The sequence below is a fragment of the Arachis hypogaea genome, chromosome 4 (genome assembly GCF_003086295.3).
Source record: "Arachis hypogaea cultivar Tifrunner chromosome 4, arahy.Tifrunner.gnm2.J5K5, whole genome shotgun sequence".
Taxonomy (NCBI): Eukaryota; Viridiplantae; Streptophyta; class Magnoliopsida; order Fabales; family Fabaceae; genus Arachis; species Arachis hypogaea.
Genome location: NC_092039.1, coordinates 98,850,381 through 98,871,434, shown reverse-complemented (window position 1 = coordinate 98,871,434; position 21,054 = coordinate 98,850,381). Strand labels below are relative to the sequence as shown.

The 21,054-nt window shown below is 40.1% G+C and overlaps 2 non-coding genes across 2 annotated transcripts; both read left to right on the top strand.

Moving 5' to 3' along the window:
* Positions 1–15,208: 15,208 nt before the first annotated feature.
* Positions 15,209–15,316, top strand: LOC112799381 (small nucleolar RNA R71). Its single transcript, XR_003200962.1, has one exon. It is a non-coding gene; the product is annotated as a small nucleolar RNA R71 (small nucleolar RNA).
* Positions 15,317–20,623: 5,307 nt separating this feature from the next.
* LOC112799095 (small nucleolar RNA R71) lies at positions 20,624–20,731 on the top strand. Its single transcript, XR_003200680.1, has one exon. It is a non-coding gene; the product is annotated as a small nucleolar RNA R71 (small nucleolar RNA).
* The last annotated feature ends 323 nt before the right edge of the window (positions 20,732–21,054 follow it).

Here is a 21,054-nt window from a genome sequence, read left to right as displayed (position 1 = left end):
ATCCAATTCTTTGGTGAGCAAAGGGGATTCATCCTCCCAAGTCTCATTTCCAAATAACTTGTCATTCAACTTCATGATTGCTCCAAGGTATTTAGCAACTTGCTCCTCAGTGACATACTCATCCTCTTCAGAGGAAGAATACTCATCAGAGCTCATGAATGGCAGAAGTAAATCCAGTGGAATCTCTATGGTCTCATTTTGAGCCTCAGATTCCCATGGTTCCTCATTGGGGAACTCATTGGAGGCCAGTGGACGTCCAGTGAGGCCTTCCTCAGTGGCGTTCGCTGCCTCTTCTTCCTCCCAAAATTCGGCCATGTTGATGGCCTTGTACTCTCCTTTTGGATTTTCTTCTGTATTGCTTGGGAGAGTACTAGGAGGGAGTTCAGTAATTTTCTTGCCCAGCTGACCCACTTGTCCTTCCAAATTTCTGATGGAGGACCTTGTTTCAGTCATGAAACTTTGAGTGGTTTTGATTAGATCAGAGACCATGGTTGCTAAGTCAGAGGTATTCTGCTTAGAACTCTCTGTCTGTTGCTGAGAAGATGATGGAAAAGGCTTGCTATTGCTAAACCTGTTTCTTCCACCATTATTGTTATTGAAACCTTGTTGAGGTCTCTGTTGATCCTTCCATGAAAGATTTGGATGATTCCTCCATGAAGGATTATAGGTGTTTCCATAGGGTTCTCCCATGTAATTCACCTCTTCCATTGAAGGGTTCTCAGGATCATAAGCTTCTTCCTCAGATGAAGCTTCCTTAGTACTGCTTGGTGCATTTTGCATTCCAGACAGACTTTGAGAAATCATATTGACTTGTTGAGTCAATATTTTGTTCTGAGCCAATATGGCATTCAGAGTGTCAATCTCAAGAACTCCTTTCTTCTGACCAGTCCCATTGTTCACAGGATTCCTTTCAGAAGTATACATGAATTGGTTATTTGCAACCATTTCAATCAGTTCTTGAGCTTCTGCAGGCGTCTTCTTCAGATGAAGAGATCCTCCAGCAGAGCTATCCAAAGACATCTTGGACAGTTCAGACAGACCATCATAGAAAATACCTATGATGCTCCATTCAGAAAGCATGTCAGAGGGACACTTTCTGATTAATTGTTTGTATCTTTCCCAAGCTTCATAGAGGGATTCTCCTTCCTTCTGTTTGAAGGTTTGGACTTCCACTCTAAGCTTACTCAATTTTTGAGGTGGAAAGAACTTTGCCAAGAAGGCATTGACTAGCTTTTCCCAAGAGTCCAGGCTTTCTTTAGGTTGAGAATCCAACCATGTCCTAGCTCTGTCTCTTACAGCAAAAGGGAATAGCATGAGTCTGTAGACCTCAGGGTCAAGCCCATTAGTCTTGACAGTGTCACAAATTTGCAAGAATTCAGCTAAAAACTGATGAGGATCTTCCAATGGAAGTCCATGGAATTTGCAATTCTGTTGCATTAGAGAAACTAATTGAGGCTTAAGCTCAAAGTTGTTTGCTCCAATGGCAGGGATAGAGATGCTTCTCCCATAGAAGTCGGGAGTAGGTGCAGTAAAGTCACCCAGCACCTTCCTTGCATTGTTGGCATTGTTGTTGTTTTCGGCTGCCATGAGTTCTTCTTCTTTGAAGAATTCGGTCAGGTCCTCTAAAGAGAGTTGTGCTTTGGCTTCTCTTAGCTTTCTCTTCAAGGTCCTTTCAGGTTCAGGGTCAGCCTCAACAAGAATGCTTTTGTCTTTGCTGCTGCTCATAAGAAAGAGAAGAGAACAAGGAAATGTGGAATCCTCTATGTCACAGTATAGTGATTCCTTGAAGTGTCAGAGGAAAAGAAAAGTAGAAGACAGAAGTAAAAAATTCGAACTTATCAAAGAAGATGGAGTTCGAATTTTGCATTAAGGGATAGTGTTAGTCCATAAATAGAAGGATGTGAGAAGGAGGGAAGTGATTTTCGAAAATTAAGTAAAAAAAAGAATTTTGAAAACATTTTTGAAAAACATTACTTAATTTTCGAAAATGAAAGTGGGAAAGAAATAAAGTGATTTTTGAAAAAGATTTTGAAATTGGAAAGCAAGAGAGATTTGATTGAAAACTATTTTGAAAAAGATGTGGTTAAGAAGATATGATTGGTTTTTAAAACAAATGTGATTGAGAAGATATGATTTGAAAAGCATTTTAAAAAGATTTGATTTTGAAAATTAAAAACTTGACTAACAAGAAAAGATATGATTCAAACATTAAACCTTTCTCAACAGAAAAGGCAACATACTTGAAATGTTGAATCAAATCATTAATTGGTTGCAAGTATTTTTGAAAATGGAAAGAAATTGATTTTGAAAAAGATTTGATTGAAAAATTGATTTGAAAAAGATTTGATTTTAAAAAAAATTTGAAAACTTAAAAAAATTTGATTTGAAAACAAAATCTTCCCTTTTAGCCATCCTGGCGTTAAACGCCCAGAATGGTGCACATTCTGGCGTTTAACGCCCAAAATGCTACCCTTTTGGGCGTTAAACGCCCAACCAGGTACCCTAGCTGGCGTTTAAACGCCAGTCTGTCCTTCTTCACTGGGCGTTTTGAACGCCCAGCTTTTTCTGTGTAATTCCTCTGCTGAATGTTCTGAATCTTCAATTCTCTGTATTATTGACTTGAAAAGACACAAATTAAAAATATTTTTGGATTTTTAATAATAAAAACAAATCAAAATGCAACAAGAATCAAATAACAATGCATGCAAGACACCAAACTTAGCAGTTTGTATACTACTGACACTAACAAAATGAAAATGCATATGAGACACACAAAACACTCAAGTCAATTGAATTCAAAGATCAGAGCACGAAAATCATCAAGAATTACTTGAAGATCCTTAAGACACATGAATGAATGCATGCAATTGACACCAAACTTAAGATGAGACACTAGACTCAAACAAGAAATTTTTGGATTTTATGATTTTTTTTAATTTTTTTGTGTTTTTCGAAAATTAAATGGAAAAAGATATCAAAATTCTTAATGAGAATTCCAGGAATCAGTGCAATGCTAGTCTAAGACTCCGGTCCAGGAATTAGACATGGCTTCACAGCCAGCCAAGCTTTTAAAGAAAGCATCGGTCCAAAACACTAGACATGGCCAAAGGCCAGCCAAGCCTTAGCAGATCACTGCTCCAAAAGCAAGATTGATAAAAATCAACAAGCTCTTGTGATGATAAGTTGAAACCTCGGTCCAATGAGATTAGACATGGCTTCTCAGCCAGCCAGACTTCAACAAATCATCATGAAACTCTAGAATTCATCTTCAAGAATTTCGAAAAAAATAAATACCTAATCTAAGCAACAAGATGAACCGTCAGTTGTCCAAACTCAACAATCCTTGGCACTGATGTTACCGGACCAAAAGCTTGCTCAAAACTTGAACAATCCCCGGCAACAGCGCCAAAAACTTGGTGCGCGAAATTGTGAACAATACTTTTCACAACTCTCATAATCCCCGGTCATGAACCCCAAAAACTTGGTGTTCAATACCATGGCATTACACAACTTCGCACAACTAACCAGCAAGTGCACTGGGTCGTCCAAGTAATAAACCTTACGCGAGTAAGGGTCGATCCCACGGAGATTGTTAGTATGAAGCAAGCTATGGTCATTTTGTAAATCTTAGTCGGGCAAACTCAAATGGATATGGTGATGAACGCATAAAAACATAAAGATAAAGATAGAGATACTTATGTAATTCATTGGTAGGAACTTCAGATAAGCGCATGAAGATGCCTTCCCTTCCGTCTCTCTGCTTTCCTACTGTCTTCATCCAATCCTTCTTACTCCTTTCCATGGCAAGCTTATGCAAGGGTTTCACCGTTGTCAGTGGCTACCTCCCATCCTCTCAGTGAAAATGTTCCTATGCTCTGTCACAGCATGGCTAATCATCTGTCGGTTCTCGGTCAGGCCGGAATAGAATCCAGCGATTCTTTTGCGTCTGTCACTAACGCCCCGCCTGCTAGGAGTTTGAAGCACGTCACAGTCATTCAATCATTGAATCCTACTCAGAATACCACAGACAAGGTTAGACCTTCCGGATTCTCTTGAATGCCGCCATCAGTTCTAGCCTATACCACGAAGACTCTGATCTCACGGAATGGTTGGCTCGGTTGTCAGGCGAGCACTCGGTTGTCAGGCGATCAACCATGCATCGTGCAATCAGGAATCCAAGAGATATTCACCCAATCGAAGGTAGAACGGAGGTGGTTGTCAGTCACACGTTCATAGGTGAGAATGATGATGAGTGTCACGGATCATCACATTCATCAAGTTGAAGAACAAGTGATATCTTAGAACAAGAACAAGCGGAATTGAATGGAAGAACAATAGTAATTGCATTAATACTCGAGGTACAGCAGAGCTCCACACCTTAATCTATGGTGTGTAGAAACTCCACCGTTGAAAATACATAAGAACAAGGTCTAGGCATGGCTGTGAGGCCAGCCTCCCAGTGATCTAAGCTAGCATAAAAATGAAGGTAGCTACCAAAGTCTTCAAATACAATAGTAAAAGGTCCTACTTATAGAGAACTAGTAGCCTAAGGTTTACAGAAATGAGTAAATGACATAAAAATCCACTTCCGGGCCCACTTGGTGTGTGCTTGGGCTGAGCAATGAAGCATTTTCGTGTAGAGACTCTTCTTGGAGTTAAACGCCAGCTTTAGTGCCAGTTTGGGCGTTTAACTCCCATTTTAGTGCCAGTTCCGGCGTTTAACGCTGGAATTCCTGAGGGTGACTTTGAACACCGGTTTGGGCCATCAAATCTTGGGCAAAGTATAGACTATCATATATTGCTGGAAAGCCCAAGATGTCTACTTTCCAACGCCGTTGAGAGCGCGCCAATTGGGCTTCTGTAGCTCCAGAAAATCCACTTCGAGTGCAGGGAGGTCAGAATCCAACAGCATCTGCAGTCCTTTTTAGTCTCTGAATCAGATTTTTGCTCAGGTCCCTCAATTTCAGCCAGAAAATACCTGAAATCACAGAAAAACACACAAACTCATAGTACAGTCCAGAAAAGTGAATTTTAACTAAAAACTAATAAAAATATACTAAAAACTAACTAGATCATACCAAAAACATACTAAAAACAATGCCAAAAAGCGTACAAATTATCCGCTCATCATGGTAGCAGTAAAAATTTTTACCAAACTGCAAATAGAATTAAAGTGAGAGCTCTATCAAGTATCCCCAACTCTTTGTAAAGTGCTTACTTGATTTGCATCTTTGCCTGTTTCTAATTCATTTTGAGAAACCAAGTTTGCATTTTCAATGGCTTGAACTTCTTGTAATTGATTATGTCTTTTTGAAGAAGTACTAACAATAGTGACAATAGAGTTTAATTGAGTAAAAAAATTTATGAATCTGAAATACCTAGTAAGAACCATAATTAATCGAACCGGTTAATTAAGTGGTTATATTTCCAAAATTTGATTCCGGAAAGTTAGAGTGAGAATTTGAGGTTTTAAACATCATTTTTGGACTCAGTGGGTCTTTCTGAGTCAGAAAATGTGTTTTCTGCGAAAAACCGTGAAAAATCACGAACTGGCATTTGAACTGGTTGAACCAGTTCAAGTCTGTCCGGTGCTGCGTGAGAAAAAGTAGAAATGGTCAAAAACATTAGAAAAATAGTAGAAATGGAAAACCGGGCGTTAATTTTAACAGTTTGGCCCGAAGTTGGGTCAAACGGGCTAAAAACGCTAACAGATTGAACCGGGTTCAAGTGGGGCCCAAGTCCAACATATATAAAGGTTCATTTAATGAACCCTAACCTCATAAACACACACACTTCAGAATTTGAGAAAGGGAGGAGAGGAAGAAGAAAACCCTTTTCACCTCAATCTTTCCAAGCTCATATCTTGAGCTATAGAGCTCCGATTTGCGTGCCGTCAGCGGCTACGCGTTCTTTGTGAAGAGCTCTACAAAAATCATCCAAGAAACTCTAGAGGTAAGCTCGAAATCTTCTCAGTTATTCTCTTCAAAATTTCGGATATCTTGGGCTTGGGGCAAAGTGAGTTTTTGTGATTCTTGGTGTTTAGGTTCACTCTAATCCTTGCTTAGCTTTGGGTTTTGACATCCAAATCTATGAAAAAGGTAAGAGGCTTTGAACTCTTGTGAACTTTTGATTTATGATGAGCCCTAGGTTGATTTTGTGGTGATTTATATATATATATATATATATATATATATATATATATAGCTTGATTATTGTGAGTTTGGAGATTGTTGGAGCCTGTGGAGCTACATTGGTGGTTGGATTTTGGTTGAAAGCTCATTTGGTTCATATTGAGAATCACCCAAGGTATGATTTTGGTTTCATCTATGTAGTATATAATATTCATGGACACTTAGGCTAGTGACCCATAAGATAGGATTGGATTTGAATGGTTGATGAATTGTTGGGTGTAATTGTATGATAATGCTTGATGAAATAATGATATTTGAGTTTGATATTGATGATTAAAAGTGATATGATGAGAATTATTGATTTGTGAAGTTGAGGAGTGAATTATGTTGCTAAATGTGGTATTGGTGTTGATTGATGTGTAATGTAGTTGAAAGATTGTTAATGAAGTTTGACATATGAGATATATTGATGTTGATGTGGTAGATGAGGAAAAACATGGTGATTTTAGTGTAATATGACATAGAAGGTTGATTTTGATGAAAAGTGGAGTTTGAAATGGTCTGGTTTGGTTTTGGTTGTGTTTTGCAAAGCAATTGTGAAAATGGTGATTTTGGGTAAAAGTGGAATTTTTGTGAACTTTGTCTGATCATAACTTTTACCTCGGTTTTCAAAATTGGTTGAAATTTGTTTAGAATTAAAGATCTTTGAAACCCCTTTAAATCGGTATAAAGTTTGTAGAGGAAGTTATGATCATTCAAAGTTGGTGTTGAAAATCTAAAAATTCTGCAAAGTTACAGAATTTTAAGTTTTCTGGTATGTTCGCACGCACAGCCTTGTGCGCACGCACACTCTGTGTAAATGGTGACCTGTGCATACGCACAAACCTGTACGTTCGCACACGCAAAGGCAGGCAGTCTGCTCACAGTGCTGGCACAGTCTGTGCGTGCGCACACCAAATGGGAAAATTGCAACCTGTGCGCACGCACATGTTGGGGAGGCCAGTCTGTTGGGGACGCTGGCACAGGTTGTGGGAGTGAACAGAACCTTTTATGTTTTGACACCTGTGCGCACGCATACTCTTGTGCATACGTACACTTTTAAAAATTTCTTGGGCGTGCGCATGCACACCCCTGTGCGGACGCACACGCCCTGTTTCTCAAATTTTGCTTTGTTTTCAACTATTTCACCTTCCCGATGAGGTTGTAAGCTTCTATAACACCTTTTTAAGAATTTTGGACATATTTTTTGGTGCTCAAACATGGGAAATGGTTTAAGGGTTTTTGACACTATTATTTGGAAAATGTTAGCAAACGGAGTACTAGGTTTTTGTTGTTTTAGGGAAGGCTTGATGATGCGTGATGAATAGTTGATGAATGAGAGGCAAAATCAAGGAACTGAGATGTGAATGAACAGTGGTTGAAAAGAGTCGAGGTCTTTGAATGAAGTGATGGATCCATCTTGTACTAAAAATATTTTTGAAAACCACTGTATCACTTTTTCATTGAGATTATGAGATGCTATGTGCCCGGCAGTGAGGTAGCGGCGGCGGAGTAAGGGCGGTAGTTTGTCCCGCTTGTGCTTAGATATGAGGTCGGATGCAATAGATCCCTCTCACATCCCTTCGGATCATCAGAGCGTGTAGGCGCAAAATCCTAGACAGTGATCCGAGCACTATATCTCGGGGGTTCCCACACTATGAATCCGAAGGGCAACATCTCCATGGAGATGTGTCGGGTTGGCAGTTGAACCGACAATGTGATATCACAGCCAATAGGGTAGGCATTCATCATATGCATTTTCTACCTATTTGTATGCTTTGCTGACTTGATATTGTTTCTCCATATCTGTTAAACATGTCTAATTGCTACTTGTATTAATTGATGTATATGCGTTTACTTGTGTTTTACTTGTATTGTATATACTTGTGCTTTGCTGGAGCTGAGGAGGTTCGGAAGGCGATGGCAATGGGATTGCATGGCGGATCGGTTGGTGAAGACTGTGGGACAGCGGTATTTGATTAGAGTAGAAATTCCCTAAGATAGATTACCCTGTTATGGTACTACGGCTTAAGTTGTATTAAGGAATTACATATTATGCTATTTTGGCTTAGTATACTTTAAGTTTGAATTATTGTGATGGATATGGAGTCTAGAATTACATTTGGCGTCCCAGGGTCTTATATCCTACATCACTAAAACTGTTACCATACTGAGAACTTCCGGTTCTCATACGATATTTCTGCTGTACTTTTCAGATGCAGGTCGCAACCCACCTCGGTGAGTTGTTTGGTTGGTGATAGAAGTGGAGGATTCGGATATTTCTTTTGAGTCTTTGATGTATTTTGACTATGTCTCTCACTTTTGTATTTTGTTTCGCCTAGAGGCTTGTGTTTGGGAGAACAAAACTTGTATAAGCTATTTTTTTACTGTCTGGTTTTATATATGGTCTGTATCTGGCTAGCCGGCTTAAACTCTGTGAGTCGTGGCTAGCTTCTTATGATATTATACTATTATACTATGGTGCTCTGTTATTCTATACCTGTTTCGTTTGCCTTAAGTCAGTAGCTTCGTTAGTATGTTTTGCGCTTTTGAAATCCATATTTTGAGCTATACTTTTCATCGGGCTTTTAGATATTATTATTCCCTTTTATATAATATATGTATAACTTAGAACTATCGTAACCTTTGATTAACCTTTTCTTAACACGAGGTAAGGCTTAGGCTGACTAGGGTGTTACACCTCTCTTGAAGCTGCCACCAGTGCTAATTTTAACGTATGAGCAAAACAATGTACATAATATGGTTGTGGAGAATCTTTAAGAAACAAAACTTGCAAACCATTCCACTCACCCCACATGTTGCTGGCACCATTATACCATTGACCCCTAATATTTTCAACTTGGATATTTAGTGCACGAAATTGTGATCATCAATGGCGCCATCAACATGGTACGCTCAATTGCAATCTCAACTCTTTATCACAACTTCGCACAACTAACCACCAAGTGCACTGGGTCGTCCAAGTAATAAACCTTACGCGAGTAAGGGTCGATCCCACGGAGATTGTTGGTATGAAGCAAGCTATGGTCATCTTGTAAATCTCAGTCAGGCAGATTCAAATGGTTATAGATGATTTATGAATAAAGCATAAAATAAAGATAGAGATACTTATGCAATTCATTGGTGAGAATTTCAGATAAGCGTATGGAGATGCTTTGTCCCTTCCGTCTCTCTGCTTTCCTACTGTCTTCATCCAATCCTTCTTACTCCTTTCCATGGCAAGCTGTATGTAGGGTTTCACCGTTGTCAATGGCTACCTCCCATCCTCTGAGTGAAAATGTTCAACGCGCTCTGTCACAGCACGGCTATTCAGTTGTCGGTTCTCGATCATGTCGGAATAGAATCCAGTGATTCTTTTGCGTCTGTCACTAACGCCCCACAATCGCGAGTTTGAAGCTCGTCAAAGTCATTCAATCCCTGAATCCTACTCAGAATACCACAGACAAGGTTTAGACCTTCCGGATTCTCTTGAATGCTGCCATCAATTCTAGCTTATACCACGAAGATTTCGATTAAGAAATCCAAGAGATAAATATTCAAGCCTTGTTTGCTTGTAGAACGGAAGTGGTTGTCAGTCACGTGTTCATAAGTGAGAATGATGATGAGCGTCACATAATCATCACATTCATCATGTTCTTGGATGCGAATGAATATCTTAGAATAAGAATGAGCTGAATTGAATAGAAGAACAATAGTAATTACATTAATACTCGAGGTACAGCAGAGCTCCACACCTTAATCTATGGTGTGTAGAAACTCTACCGTTGAAAATACATAAGTGATAATGGTGATCATTGGCTTCGGCCCCAGAGAGGGAACCAGAAGAACCAAGATCTGATCTAAGATCTAAAGTGATCAAAAGATGAAAATACAATAGCAAAAGGTCCTATTTGTAGAGAACTAGTAGCTTAGGGTTTACAAAGATGAGTAAATGACATAAAAATCCACTTCCGGGCCCACTTGGTGTGTGCTTGGGCTGAGCATTGAAGCATTTTTATGTAGAGACTCTTCTTGGAGTTAAACGCCAGCTTTTGTGCCAGTTTGGGCGTTTAACTCCCATTCTTGTGCCAGTTCCGGCGTTTTACGCCAGAATTCTTGAGCTGACTTGGAATGCCTGTTTGGGCCATCAAATCTCAGGCAAAGTATAAACTATTATACATTGCTGGAAAGCCCAGGATGTCTACTTTCCAGAAAATCTACTTCGAGTGCAAGAAGGTCAGAATCTAACAGCATCTGCAATCCTTTTCAGCCTCTGAATCAGATTTTTGCTCAGGTCCCTCAATTTCAGCCAGAAAATACATGAAATCACAAAAAAACACACAAACTCATAGTAAAGTCCAGAAAAGTGAATTTTAAATAAAAACTAAGAGAAATATAATAAAAACTAACTAAAATATACTAAAAACATACTAAAAATAATGCAAAAAAGCGTATAAATTATCCGCTCATCACAACACCAAACTTAAATTGTTGCTTGTCCTCAAGCAACTGAAGATCAAATAAGATAAAAAGAAGAGAATATGCAATGAATTCCAAAAACATCTATGAAGACCAGTATTAATTAGATGAGCGGGGCTTTTAGCTTTTTGCCTCTGAACAGTTTTGGCATCTCACTTTATCCTTTGAAATTCAGAATGATTGGCTTCTCTAGGAACTCAGAATCCAGATAGTGTTATTGATTCTCCTAGTTAAGTATGATGTTTCTTGAACATAGCTACTTTATGAGTCTTGGCTGTGGCCCAAAGCACTCTGTCTTCCAGTATTACTACCGGATACATACATGCCACAGACACATAACTGGGTGAACCTTTTCAGATTGTGACTCAGCTTTGCTAGAGTCCCCAATTAGAGGTGTCCAGGGTTCTTAAGCACACTCTTATTGCCTTAGATCACAACTTTATTTCTTTCTTTCTTCTATATTTTTTTTTCGATTTTTTTTTCCATTGCTTTTTCTTGCTACAAGAATCATTTCAATGATTTTTCAGATCCTCAGTAACATGTCTCCTTTTTCATCATTCTTTCAAGAGCCAACATTCATGAATCACAAATTCAAAAGACATATGCACTGTTTAAGCATACATTCAGAGAACAAAAATATTGCCACCACATCAAAATAATTAAACTGTTATAAAATTCAAAATTCATGCAATTCTTCCTTTTTCAATTAAGCACATTTTTATTCAAGAAAGGTGATGGATTCATAGGACATTCATAACTTTAAGGCATAGACACTAAGACACTAATGATCACAAGACACAAACATAGATAAATACAAGCATAAAATTCGAAAAACAGAAGAATAAAGAACAAGGAAATTAAAGAACGGGTCCACCTTAGTGATGGCGGCTTGTTCTTCTTCTTGAAGATCCTATGGAGTGCTTGAGCTCCTCAATGTCTCTTCCTTGTCTTTGTTGCTCCTCCCTCATGATTCTTTGATCTTCTCTAATTTCATGGAGGATGATGGAGTGTTCTTGGTGCTCCACCCTTAGTTGTCCCATGTTAGAACTCAATTCTCCTAGGGAGGTGTTTAGTTGCTCCCAATAGTTTTGTGGAGGAAAGTGCATCCCTTGAGGCATCTCAGGGATCTCATGATGAGCGGGGTCTCTTGTGTGCTCCATCCTTTTCTTAGTGATGGGCTTGTCCTCATCAATAGGGATGTCTCCCTCTATGTCAACTCCAACTGAATAACAGAGATGACAAATGAGATGAGGAAAGGCCAACCTTGCCAAGGTAGAGGACTTGTCCGCCACCTTATAAAGCTCTTGAGCTATAACCTCATGAATTTCTATTTCTTCTCCAATCATGATGCTATGAATCATGATAGCCCGGTCTATGGTAACTTCGGACCGGTTGCTAGTGGGGATGATGGAGCGTTGGATAAACTCCAACCATCCTCTAGCCACGGGTTTGAGGTCATGCCTTCTCAATTGAACCGGCTTCCCTCTTGAATCTCTCTTCCATTGGGCGCCCTCTTCACATATGACTGTGAGGACTTGGTCCAACCTTTGATCAAAGTTGACCCTTCTAGTGTAAGGATGTTCATCTCCTTGCATCATGGGCAAATTGAATGCCAACCTTACACTTTTCGGACTAAAATCCAAGTATTTCCCCCGAACCATAGTAAGATAATTCTTTGGATCCGGGTTCACACTTTGATTATGGTTCTTGGTGATCCATGCATTGGCATAGAACTCTTGAACCATCAAGATTCCGACTTGTTGAATGGGATTGGTAAGGACTTCCCAACCTCTTCTTCGGATCTCATGTCGGATCTCCGGATATTCACTCTTTTTGAGTGAAAAAGGGACCTCGGGGATCACCTTCTTCAAGGCCACAACTTCATAGAAGTGGTCTTGATGCACCCTTGAGATGAATCTCTCCATCTCCCATGACTCGGAGGTGGAAGCTTTTGCCTTCCCTTTCCTCTTTCTAGAGGTTTCTCCGGCCTTGGATGCCATAAATGGTTATGGAAAAACAAAAAGCAATGCTTTTACCACACCAAACTTAAAAGGTTGCTCGTCCTCGAGCAAAAGAAGAAAGAAGAGAGTAGAAGAAGAAGAAATGAAGGAGATGGGGAATGGCTTTCGTGTTCGGCCAAGAAGGGGAAGAAGTGGTGTTTAGGTTGTGTGAAAATGAAGGAGTGAAGGAGGGTATATATAGGAGAGGGGGAAGGGAGGGTTCGGTCATGGATGGGTGGGTTTGGGTGGGAAAGAGGTTTGAATTTGAATGGTGGGGTAGGTGGGGTTTTATGAAGGATGGATGTGAGTGGTGAAGAGAAAGATGGGATTTGATAGGTGAAGGGCTTGTGGGGAAGAGGTGTTAAGGTGATTGGTGAAGAAGAGAGAGAGTGGTGGGGGTAGGTAGGGATCCTGTGGGGTCCACAGATCCTGAGGTGTCAAAGAAAAGTCATCCCTGCACCAAATGGCAAGCAAAATCTCGTTTTGTGCCAATTCTGGCGTTAAACGCCGGGCTGGTGCCCATTTCTGGCGTTTAACGCCAGCTTCTTGCCCTTTTCTGGCGTTTAACGCCAGTCTGGTGCCCCTTTCTGGCGTTAAACGCCCAGAATGGTGCCAGACTGGGCGTTAAACGCCCAACAGCTAGCCTCACTGGCGTTTAAACGCCAGTGGGTTCTTCCTCCAGGGTGTGCTATTTTTCCTTCTGTTTTTCATTCTGTTTTTTGCTTTTTTCATTGATTTTGTGACTTCTTATGATCATCAACCTAAAAAAAATAAAATAACAAAAGAAAATAGTTAATTATAAAACATTGGGTTGCCTCCCAACAAGCGCTTCTTTAATGTCAGTAGCTTGACAGAGGGCTCTCATGGACCCTCACAGATGCTCAGAGCTATGTTGGAACCTCCCAACACCAAACTTAGAGTTTGAATGTGGGGGTTCAACACCAAACTTAGAGTTTGGTTGTGGCCTCCCAACACCAAACTTAGAGTTTGACTATGGGGGCTCTGTTTGGCTCTGTTTTGAGAGGAGCTCTTCATGCTTCCTCTCCATGGTGACAGAGGGATATCCTTGGGCCTTAAACACCAAGGACTCTTCATTCACTTGAATGATCAACTCTCCTCTATCAACATCAATCACAGACTTTGCTGTGGCTAGGAAGGGTCTGCCAAGGATGATGGATTCATCCATGCACTTCCCAGTCTCTAGGACTATGAAATTAGTAGGGATGTAATGGTCTTCTACCTTAACTAGAATATCCTCTACAAGTCCATAGGCTTGTTTTCTTGAGTTGTCTGCCATCTCTAGTGAGATTTTTGCAGCTTGCACCTCAATGATCCCTAGCTTCTCCATTACAGAGAGAGGCATGAGGTTTACACTTGACCCTAAGTCATACAAGGCCTTCTTGAAGGTCATGGTGCCTATGGTACAAGGTATTGAAAACTTCCCAGGGTCCTGCCTCTTTTGAGGCAGTTTCTGCCTATACAAGTCATCCAGTTCTTTGATGAGCAAAGGGGGTTCATCCTCCCAAGTCTCATTTCCAAATAACTTGTCATTTAGCTTCATGATTGCTCCAAGGTATTTAGCAACTTGCTCTTCAGTGACATACTCATCCTCTTCAGAGGAGGAATACTCATCAGAGCTCATGAATGGCAGAAGTAAGTCCAGTGGAATCTCTATGATCTCATTTTGAGCCTCAGATTCCCATGGTTCCTCATTGGGGAACTCATTGGAGGCCAGTGGACGTCCAGTGAGGCCTTCCTCAGTGGCGTTCACTGCCTCCCCTTCCTCCCAAAATTCGGCCATGTTGATGGCCTTGCACTCTCCTTTTGGATTTTCTTCTGTATTGCTTGGAAGAGTGCTAGGGGGAGTTCAGTAATTTTCTTGCTCAGCTGACCCACTTGTGCCTCCAAGTTTCTAATGGAGGACCTTGTTTCAGTCATGAAACTTTGAGTGGTTTTGATTAGATCAGAGACCATGGTTGCTAAGTCAGAGGTGTTCTGCTTAGAACTCTCTGTCTGTTGCTGAGAAGATGATGGAAAAGGCTTGCTATTGTTAAACATGTTTCTTCCACCATTATTATTGTTGAAACCTTGTTGAGGTCTCTGTTGATCCTTCCATGAAAGACTTGGATGATTCCTCCATGAGGGATTATAGGTGTTTCCATAGGGTTCTCCCTTGTAATTCACCTCTTCCATTGAAGGGTTCTCAGGATCATAAGCTTCTTCCTCAGATGAAGCTTCCTTAGTACTGCTTGGTGCATTTTGCATTCCAGACAGACTTTGAGAAATCATATTGACTTGTTGAGTCAATATTTTGTTCTGAGCCAATATGGCATTCAGAGTGTCAATCTCAAGAACTCCTTTCTTCTGACTAGTCCCATTGTTTACAGGATTTCTTTCAGAAGTGTACATGAATTGGTTATTTGCAACCATTTCAATAAGCTCTTGAGCTTCTGTAGGCGTCTTCTTCAGATGAAGAGATCCTCCAGCAGAGCTATCCAAAGACATTTTGGATAGTTCAGAGAGACCATCATAGAAAATACCTATGATGCTCCATTCAGAAAGCATATCAAAAGGACACTTTCTGATTAATTGTTTGTATCTTTCCCAAGCTTCATAGAGGGATTCTCCTTCCTTCTGTCTGAAGGTTTGGACTTTCACTCTAAGCTTACTCAATTTTTGAGGTGGAAAGAACTTTGCCAAGAAGGCATTGACTAGCTTTTCCCAAGAGTCCAGGCTTTCTTTAGGTTGTGAGTCCAACCATGTCCTAGCTCTATCTCTTACAGCAAAAGGGAATAGCATAAGTCTGTAGACCTCAGGGTCAACCCCATTAGTCTTGACAGTGTCACAGATTTGCAAGAATTCAGCTAAAAACTGATGAGGATCTTCCAATGGGAGTCCATGGAACTTGCAATTCTGTTGCATTAGAGAAACTAATTGAGGCTTAAGCTCAAAGTTGTTTGCTCCAATGGCAGGGATAGAGATGCTTCTCCCATAAAAGTCAGGAGTAGGTGCAGTAAAGTCACCCAGCACCTTCCTTGCATTGTTGGCATTGTTGTTGTTTTCGGCTGCCATAGGTTCTTCTTCTTTGAAGATTTCTGTTAGGTCCTCTACAGAGAGTTGTGCTTTGGCTTCTCTTAGCTTTCTCTTCAAGGTCCTTTCAGGTTCAGGATCAGCCTCAACAAGAATGCTTTTGTCCTTGCTCCTGCTCATAAGAAAGAGAAGGGAACAAGAAAATGTGGAATCCTCTATGTCACAGTATAGAGATTCCTTTAGGTGTCAGAGGAAAAGAAAAGTAGAAGACAGAAGTAGAAAATTCGAACTTATCAAAGAAGATGGAGTTCGAATTTTGCATTAAGGAATAGTGTTAGTCCATAAATAGAAGGATGTGAGAAGAAGGGAAGTAATTTTCGAAAATTAAGTAAGAGATTTTGAAAACATTTTGAAAAACATTACTTGATTTTCGAAAATAAGAGTGGGAAAGAAGCAAAGTGATTTTTGAAAAAGATTTTGAAATTAGAAATCAAAAAGTTTTGATTGAAAATTATTTTGAAAAAGATGTGGTTAAGAAGATATGATTAGTTTTAAAAAATGTGATTGAGAAGATATGATTTGAAAAACATTTTAAAAAGATTTGATTTTGAAAATTAAAAACTTGGCTAACAAGAAAAGATATGATTCAAACATTAAACCTTTCTCAACAGAAAAGGCAGTATACTTGAAATGTTGAATCAAATCATTAATGGATAGCAAGTATTTTTTAAAAATAGAAAGAAATTTATTTTGAAAACATATGATTGAAAAGATATGATTTGAAAAAGATTTGATTTTGAAAAAGGTTGAAAATCTGAAAAAAATTGCATTGAAAAACAGAATCTTCCCTCTTGTGCCATCCTGGCATTAAACGCCCAGAATGGTGCACATTCTGGCGTTTAACGCCCAAAATGCTACCCTTTTGGGCGTTAAACGCCCAACCAGGTACCCTGGCTGGCGTTTAAACGCCAGTTTGTCCTTCTTCACTGGGCGTTTTGAACGCCCAGCCTTTTCTGTGCAATTCCTCTGCAGTATGTTCTGAATCTTCAATTCTCTGTATTATTGACTTGAAAAGACACAAATTAAAAATATTTTTGGATTTTTAATAATAAGGAATAATCAAAATGCAACTAAAATCAAACAACAATGCATGCAAGTCACCAAACTTAGCAGTTTGTATACTACTGACACTAATGAGAATGCATGTGAGACACATAAACACTCAAGTCAAGAGAATTCAAAGGTCAGAGCAATGAAATCATCAAGAACAACTTGAAGATCCCTAAGACACATGAATGAATGCATGCAATTGACACCAAACTTAAAATGAGACACTAGACTCAAACATGCAATATTTTTTGGTTTTTATAATTTTGTAAATTTTTTTGGATTTTCGAAAATTAAGTGGAAAAAGGTATCAAAATTCTTAATGAGAATTCCAGGAATCATGCAATGTTAGTCTAAAGCCTCAGTCTAAAGAAATTAGACATGGCTAGCCAAGCTTCAGCAGGACATTGCATTCAAGAGCTGAATTGATGAAAATCAATCAGCCTTGGTGATGATAAGAACATCACCTTGAAACACTAGAATTCATTCTTAAGAACTCTGAAGAAAAACACCTAATCTAAGCAACAAGATGAACCGTCAGTTGTCCAAACTCAACAATCCCCGGCAACGGCGCCAAAAACTTGGTGCACGAAATTGTGATCACTACAACTCAAATAATCCCTAGTAATGGCTCCAAAAACTTGGTGCTCAATACCATGGCATAAACACAACTTCGCACAACTAACCAGCAAGTGTACTGGGTCGTCCAAGTAATAAACCTTACGCGAGTAAGGGTCGATCCCACAGAGATTGTTGGTATGAAGCAAGCTATGGTCATCTTGTAAATCTTAGTCAGGCAAACTCAAATGGATATGGGTGATAAACGCATGAAACATAAAGATAAAGATAGAGATACTTATGTAATTCATTGGTAGGAACTTCAGATAAGCGCATGAAGATGCCTTCCCTTCCGTCTCTCTGCTTTCCTACTGCCTTCATCCAATCCTTCTTACTCCTTTCCATGGCAAGCTTAAGCAAGGGTTTCACCGTTGTCAGTGGCTACCTCCCATCCTCTCAGTGAAAATGTTCCTATGCTCTGTCACAGCATGGCTAATCATCTGTCGGTTCTCGATCAGGCCGGAATAGAATCCAGTGATTCTTTTGCGTCTGTCACTATCGCCCCGCCCTCAGGAGTTTGAAGCACGTCACAGTCATTCAATCATTGAATCCTACTCAGAATACCACAGACAAGGTTAGACCTTTCGGATTCTCTTGAATGCCGCCATCAGTTCTAGCCTATACCACGAAGACTCTGATCTCACGGAATGGCTGGCTCGTTTGTCAGGCGAGCACTCGGTTGTCAGGCGATCAACCATGCATCGTGTATCAGGAATCCAAGAGATATTCACCCAATCGAAGGTAGAACGAAGGTGGTTGTCAGTCACACGTTCATAGGTGAGAATGATGATGAGTGTCATGGATCATCACATTCATCAAGTTAAAGAACAAGTGATATCTTAGAACAAGAACAAGTAGAATTGAATAGAAGAACAATAGTAATTGCATTAATACTCGAGGTACAGCAGAGCTCCACACCTTAATCTATGGTGTGTAGAAACTCCACCGTTGAAAATACATAAGAACAAGGTCTAGGCATTGCCGAATGGCCAGCCTCCCAATGATCTAAGAACTAGATGTCCAAAGATGATCTAGAGATCTAAAGTGATCAAAAGATTAAAAATACAATAGTAAAAGGTCCTACTTATAGAAAACTAGTAGCCTAAGGTTTACAGAGATGAGTAAATGACATTAAAAAATCTTTTTCGGGCCCACTTGGTGTGTGCTTGGGCTGAGCAATGAAGCATTTTCGTGTAGAGACTCCTCTTGGAGTTAAACGCCAGCTTTTGTGCCAGTTTGGGCGTTTAACTCCCATTTTGGTGCCAGTTCCGGCGTTTAACGCTGGAATTCCTGAGGGTGACTTTGAACGCCGGTTTGGGCCATCAAATCTTGAGCAAAGTATGGACTATCATATATTGCTGGAAAGCCCAGGATGTCTACTTTCCAACGCCGTTGAGAGCGCGCCAATTGGGCTTCTGTAGCTCCAGAAAATCCACTTCGAGTGCAGGGAGGTCAGAATCCAACAGCATCTGTAGTCCTTTTCAGTCTCTGAATCAGATTTTTGCTCAGGTCCCTCAATTTCAGCCAGAAAATACCTGAAATCACAGAAAAACACACAAACTCATAGTAAAGTCCAGAAAAGTGAATTTTAACTAAAAACTAATAAAAATATACTAAAAACTAACTAAATCATACTAAAAACATACTAAAAACAATGCCAAAAAGCGTACAAATTATCCGCTCATCAGCTCTTCATGCTTTCTCTCCATGGTTACAGAGGGATATCCTTGAGCCTTAAACACAAGGGGTTCTTCATTCACTTGAATGATCATTTCTCCTCTGTCAACATCAATCATAGCCTTTGCTGTGGCTAGGAAGGGTCTGCCAAGGATGATGGATTCATCCATGCACTTCGCAGTCTCTAGGACTATGAAATCAGCAGGGATGTAATGGTCTTCAACTTTTACCAGAACATTCTCTACAAGTCCATAAGCTTATTTTCTTGAATTGTCTGCCATCTCTAGTGAGATTCTTGCAGCTTGTACCGCAAAGATCCCTAGCCTCTCCATTACAGAGAGAGGCATAAGGTTTATGCTTGACCCTAGGTCACATAGAGCCTTCTTGAAGGTCATGGTGCCTACTGTACAAGGTATTGAGAACTTCCCAGGGTTTTGTCTTTTTTGAGGTAACCTCTGCCTAGTCAAGTCATCCAATTCTTTGGTGAGCAAAGGGGGTTCATCCTCCCAAGTCTCATTACCAAATAACTTGTCATTTAACTTCATGATTGATCCAAGGTATTTAGCAACTTGCTCTTCAGTGACATCTTCATCCCCTTCAGAGGAAGAATACTCATCAGAGCTCATGAATGGAAAAAGTAAATCCAATGGAATCTCTATGGTCTAAGTGTGAGCCTCAGATTCTCATGGTTCCTCATTAGGGAACTCATTGGTGGCCAGTGGACGTCCATTGAGGTCTTCCTCAGTAGCGATCACTGCCTCTTCCTCCTCTCCAAATTCGGCCATGTTGATGGCCTTACACTCTCCTTTTGGATTTTCTTCTGTATTGCTTGGAAGAGTACTAGGAGGGAGTTCAGTAACTTTCTTACTCAGATGACCCAATTGTGCCTCCAAGTTTCTAATGGAGGACCTTGTTTCAGTCATGAAACTCTGGGTGGTTTTGATTAGATCAGAGACCATGGTTGCTAAGTCAGAGTGGCTGCTTAGAATTCTCTGTCTGTCACTGAGAAGATGATGGAAAAGGCTTGCCATTGCTAAACCTGTTTCTTCCACCATTATTGTTGTTGAAACCTTGTTGAGGTCTCTGTTGATCCTTCCATGAGAGATTTGGATGATTTCTCCATGAAGGATTATAGGTGTTTCCATAGGGTTCTCCCATGTAATTCATCTCTTCCATTGAAGGGTTCTTAGGATCATAAGCTTCTTCTTCAGATGAAGCATCCTTAGTACTGCCTGGTGCAGCTTGCATTCCAGGCAGACTTTGGGAAATCATATTGACTTGCTGAGTCAATATTTTGTTCTGAGCCAATATGGCATTCAAAGTATCAATCTCAAGAACTCCTTTCTTCTGATTCGTCCCATTGTTCACAGGATTCCTTTCAGAAGTGTACATGAATTGGTTATTTGTAACCATTTCAATGAGTTCTTGAGCTTCTGCAGGCGTCTTCTTCAGATGAAGAGATCCTCCAGCAGAGCTATCCAATGGCATCTTGGACAGTTCAGACAGACCATCATAGAAGATACCTATGATGCTCCATTCAGAAAGCATGTTAGAAGGACACTTTCTGATCAATTGTTTGTATCTTTCCCATGCTTCATAGAGGGATTCACCTTCCTTCTGTCTGAAGGTTTGGACTTCCACTCTAAGCTTACTCAATTTTTGAGGTGGAAAGAACTTTGCCAAGAAGGCATTGACTAGCTTTTCCCAAGAGTTCAGGCTTTCTTTAGGTTGTGAATCCAACCATATCCTAGCTCTGTCTCTTACAGCAAAAGGGAATAGCATAAGTCTGTAGACCTCAGGGTCAACCCCATTAGTCTTGACAGTGTCACAGATTTGCAAGAACTCAGATAAAAACTGATGAGGATCTTCCAATAGAAGTCCATGGAACTTGCAATTTTATTGCATTAGAGAAACTAATTGAGACTTAAGCTCAAAGTTGTTTGCTCCAATGGCAGGGATAGAGATGCTTCTCC